The sequence below is a fragment of the Panthera leo genome, chromosome Y (genome assembly GCF_018350215.1).
Source record: "Panthera leo isolate Ple1 chromosome Y, P.leo_Ple1_pat1.1, whole genome shotgun sequence".
Lineage (NCBI taxonomy): Eukaryota > Metazoa > Chordata > Mammalia > Carnivora > Felidae > Panthera > Panthera leo.
The window spans coordinates 6101073-6106691 of NC_056697.1; the positions used below are offsets into that span (position 1 = coordinate 6101073).

The 5619-nt window shown below is 41.1% G+C and overlaps 1 non-coding gene across 1 annotated transcript; it reads right to left on the reverse strand.

The window, feature by feature from the left end:
- Positions 1 to 264: 264 nt before the first annotated feature.
- TRNAR-UCG lies at positions 265 to 349 on the reverse strand. Its single transcript has one exon. It is a non-coding gene; the product is annotated as a tRNA-Arg (tRNA).
- Between the last annotated feature and the right edge of the window lie 5270 nt (positions 350 to 5619).

Consider the following 5619-nt stretch of genomic DNA (forward strand, 5'->3'; position numbering starts at 1 on the left):
AAACACACAGCCTATGTTTCTAGGCATCATCTCCTGTGTTTCTCAGGCACAGCTGGAAAGAAATGTAGGCTTTCTGAAACTTTGAGTTTGGTCTCTCATTCAGTAACTGTGACCCTCCACTGATGTGTCTCAATGGGACTGTGGTCATCTCTAAGCTGCCTCTTATTCATTTATTTTTTCTGAGAGACAAAGCAGGGGGAGGGGCAGAGAGAGAGGGAGACACAGAATCCGAAGTAGGCTCCAGGCTCTGAGCTGTCAACACAGAGCCCGACGCGGGGCTCGAACCCACGGACTGGGAGATCATGACCTGAGCCGAAGTCAGACGCTCAACCGACTGAGCCACCCAGGCGCCCCACGCCTCTTGTTCTTGATCTTACTGGACGCTCATTGGGTACCTTTTCCCATTTTCACGGAGAAACTAAAGCGAGGATGTGTTTCCATGTTGGGAGGGACTTTTGCCGTTGGGAGAAACAGAGCATACTCTACTATGGATAAATCAACGTATGCTTGAAAAAAAAAAAATGGCGGTGGCAGAAGCTTGCTCTGAGTCATGTCACTAGCTGTAATCCCAGCATGTCTCCTTCCCTCAGCTTTATTGACATATCATTGACATACAGCATCCTGTGACTTTAAGGATTTGACGCCCGTATAAATTGCAAGATGATTATCCACACGGTATTAGCTACTACCCCGCTAGCATCACATAATTACCATTCCTTTTTTGTGGTGAGAACTTTCAAGATCTACTTACTCTCCTGGCAACATTCATGTATACTGTACAATATTATTAGTTTATAACCACCATACTATACATTAGATCCCCAAATTTGTTGATCATATATAACTGGAAGTTTGTACCCATTCAACAATATCTCCCTGTGTCCCCTACCTCGTAAACCCTGGTAACCACCATTCTACTCTGTTCTTTCTGAGTTTGTCTTTTTTGGAGTCCATATTTAAGGGAGATCACACAGTATTTGTCTTTGTCTGGCTTATTTCACTTAGCATAATACCCTCATGTGATATATGTGCTGATATATATATGTCTTATATATCATTAGTGCCTTACGTGATATATAGATAGGGTGTTTCCATATCTTGGTTATTGAAAGTAAAGCCTCAACGAACACGGGAATGCAGGTATCTCTTCAGGATACTGATTTTCATTTCTTTGGATGAATATTCAGACGTTTAACTGCTGCATCAGATGGCAGTTCTTTTAATTTTTTGAGAAATCTTTACACTGCTTTCCATGGTGCTGGCACCAGTGGATATTCCCGAGGACAGGGTACAAAGGTTCTCTTCTCTCCACATCCTCACCAACACTTGTTCTGTCTCGCCCGCCTCGTTGTTTGAGCAGCCACTTCACTATTTTCTGTCGCATTGGGTGTTTATTTCCCACGTGCATTGATTTTCCTCCCATTTTTCTCTATCTAATTTTGGATGGCCAATAGTTGCAAAGCTAGAGAGCAGGACTTGTCAAGTCTTTCTGTAAATCAGAAAGACACTACGAGCCTGTAGTGTCTTTGCTCCCAGGTTGAGCCCATCACTGTTGTTTTACCAAACATCGCAAAGCATGTGACATTTCCAGACTGTGAGTTACTGGAGGGCTAGAGCCTTGTGGACCTCTGTGTCTTCAAACTGTTTCTCAAAGTCTGGCCCAGGGCAGAAGCTCAAATGTTTGTGGGATAAAATGAGAATGATTTTATACTCTTCCCTAAAATAGAGACCATGTATTCCCTCAATAAAAACTGAATGAGAAGCTCTTGATTCAGGTACTGGGACATTGGCATAAGCCAGGCAGACTAGTTCCTTTAGAATTTAAGTTCTAATAGGATAGACAGACAAAAAAAAAGACAAATACCTGACAAGGGTGATTTCATATGTATACTATGAAGAAAATAAAAACAAGGTGGTGTGATAAAGAAGGGACAATTGGATAGACAAATGGTCTGGGTCAGATTCTCTAAGGAGGTGACTCCTGACCTGAGAGAACTGGATGACTTTTAAAAGAGCCAATAATGTTAACATCTAAGAAACAATGTCTTCCAGACAGTAGGAGGAGTAGCACACGCAAAGGTCCTGCGGTTGGCACCGTGAAGAAGTGGTTAGAAGACCACTGTAGCTGGGTATAATCTAGAGTACTGAACAGACAGAAAATGGAGCTGACGAACAGAAGGCATTGGGTCAGCAATTCTGTACGATGATCAGTGTTTAACAGGAGTGAAGAAAAGCCCTTTCATAAGCAGCTGAAGAAGGGAGTTGTGGTATATTCTCTGAGGTTACCAATAAAAGTAAGAGAATTATATGATGCCACCTTTGGGTGTCCCTGCCAATAACCCCATGTTGTTCATCCAGGACCCCCACGCCCACCATATATTCATTCATCCAAGAACAGCTTCCCTCTCTGCCAAGGGTGAGGCTTGATGGTGTGGAACTTGAAGCCTACTAGGAAAGGTGTGTGATCATCATATTTATAGTTGCAAGCTGTCTCTCCTGAATGTGCCCTGCTATGTTCAGTCCGGGAAAAGAAGATTAAATTACACCAAAAAGAAAAATCCCCAACCACACCTCATTTTGTCTGTTTCCCATTATCACTTACTTAAATTGCAGCCTAAAACTGAGAAAAAGAAAGACTTCTAGAATTGTCCAGATCTGGAAGTTCCAAGATAGAGAAGCAAGCTTAATAAACACACAAATAAATAAGTGAACAAGATGTGACTTCACACATATCAGACTGCCAAAGGCATAAAAAGTGTGATAAAACCAGGAATATGAGAAAGTGGAAACAACCACACGTGACCGGCAGGAAAGAGAGTTAGTGCAACCCCTTCGGAGGCAATTTTGCAAAATCTAATGAAGTTCAAGATCGCTATAGTCAACAACCCAGCCATTCTACTTCGAGTTATATGCCCTAGAGAAATCCCCCCGTGTGCCCACAAATAGGGAGGTGCATAGATGTTTTCTAAGGCTCTAAGGCTTTTTACAGCAAACAACAAATCAAACAAAACATCAAAGATCCAGCAACAGGGAAGTGGATGGATTATGATACGTTCGCGTCACGAAATCTCTCCTGGCAACTCAAATGAAGAAACCACAGCTACTCGTGTAAACATGGTAAAACTTGAAACATCACTTTGAGTGGGGGGGAAACAAGTTGAAAGGTTATTGGTGACTACATGCATTTTTTAAAATTCCAAACAATCCTCATGTAGTAAAAGTGTAAGAAAGATCATTTAACTGACACTGACCAGCTCGGCGGGGGGGGGGGGGGGGGGGGGGGGGGTAGGAACGGTAGCTACAGAAATATATCTGTTAACACTGTTTCTTTAAAATTATTGAAGCAAATATGACAAAATGCAAAAATTGTGAAAATCTTTTTTTGCTGGTATTCTCAGGTACCTTTTCATAAATTAGATTTTTGGAGCACTCAAGGTTCTGTGAGCAGTAATTTATTAATTCAATTCGGCAGTGGAAGCAGGGACAAAACTGGAGGGGTTATCGTTTCTTACTAGTTAGAAACTCTGGTTGCTACAAAATAAAAGTGACACCAGCTGGGTTGCTGAAGAAACACTATAACTCTTCAAAATGAACAGTGTGCACATATAATTGACAATTTTTTGTTCTTCCGGAAGAATTGTGACCTCAAGCTCTTACCCAAGTAATCTTACGTTTGTCTTAAACAATAAAGGATTCCCTAAGAACCTGAGAATGAATCTCCTACTGTTTCATCTGCACTCGTATTAACAAGAGTAGTTCTGTATCATTCATTAGAAAGCACAAAGAATTTCTTGACAGAAATGTGTGTTGCAGTCTCTGAAAAAAATACTAGGGAAAAAAAAAAGCAAAAAATGTCTGCATTAGAGGACTCTACTTACTGGTGTTTAAAGAATATTTTGCAATGACATTGATGAACACGACTAAGGTCTTATTATCACAGATGGTAAGAAAATCTCTCTCTTAGGGGCGCCTGGGTGGCTCAGTTGATTAAGCGTCCAACTTCAGCTCAGGTCATGACTTCACAGTTCGTGAGTGTAAGCCCCACGTCTGGCTCTGTGCTGACAGCTTAGAGCCTGGAGCCTGCTTCAGATTCTATATCTCCCTCTCTCTCTGTGCCCCTCCCCTGCTCACACTCTGTCTCTCAAAAATAAGTAAAGATAAAAAAAAATTTTTTAAAAAAAGAAAATCTCTCTTTGTCTCCGAATGACCCTGAAATTGTAATACTCAGTAATGTTGAGTTCCAAAATTGTTAAAATACATTGGAATGCGCAGTAACTATAGGATGTAAGAAACACCTGGAGTTACCACTTATCTTTTCCAAACATATCATTGGCAAGAGCAACATTTCTACTAACACCAAATTTATATTTATATCCAGTGGGATAATATATAAAAATATTCCCTACTAGTTGTATAATTCTTTATCTGAAGTTTTGCAGCGTGCCTATACTGATCTCATTCTGAGGATGGTCTGTATTCATTACACCGACTCAAGATAAATGATGGAAAAAGTAATTCATAAAGCATTTTATATTTGTAGCTTCTCCCTTCTCTTACTTCCTGTCTTTAGAATATTCCTTCAGCCCATCAACGCTGCAGGATATAGTACTTGCCTGGTATAGCATGGTACTCCTGTAAATATGTGTTCACAAATAAAAATAAAGAAGGCTAACACATGGACTCTTCCGGGCAAACAGAAGCGAATGCCCACAGTTTGCCCAAATTCTTCCTGATGAGAAGTGGCCACTAGCCTCACTGTCCAGAGATCCCAGGGTGAGGGGTAAAAAGGAATTTAGATGAGTTACGAAAAAATAATACTCCACAGTGCCACTGTTTAAATAGCCGCTCCCCACTGAGAATTCCCATTGTTCTATCGTGTAATAAATACTGAGACACTCATATGCTGAATCGTACAACAAGCACACTACTACTTGGGAGTTTAAGCACATTTAACCCTTTCAGGGCCACAACAGCCACTGCTAAGTTTGCCCCCAAAAGATCCTGAACCTCCCAACAGGCTGATGCTCTGAGGTGCTTGTGCATAGAAATATCCTGGATTACCTTCAAATCTTTAACTCAGTGGTCCATATTCTGATATTTAAAACCAGGCAAATGTCCCTTGTAGCTCATTATAATTCTCAACGTTGGCAGGCAAAATTGCAAGTTTTTACGAAAAGAACTTCGTTTCTGCTTTCCTGGTTTGTAATAGGGTGTTTTTTTCTTCATACACCATTGGAGCAGAAAATACCACATTTTCCTAATACAATGTAAAACTGATATAGAGATTGCTAGTGATCAACTTTCTGCCACTATTCATTTGACATTTCTGTACTCATTCACTTGACTGTATTTGTTTGAGCACCTCCTATGTGGCCGTACTAATGGCTGACCCTGGGAATTGTAGGCAACAGAATCCCACACACTTTGATCAAAAGCTAGATGCTCTCAAGGGAGATGCAAATGGCCTGGGGAAAGCCAGATAGGGTGCTGAGTGGTAGAAAGGTTTCACACAGGTTAAGCAGCAAATGCAGAGATTCGAAGAAAAATAAGGCAGGGAGTCCTGTAGAGACAGCAGCAGTGGGGAGAGTGTTCATTGCAAAGGCCGTGAGATAACTGCAT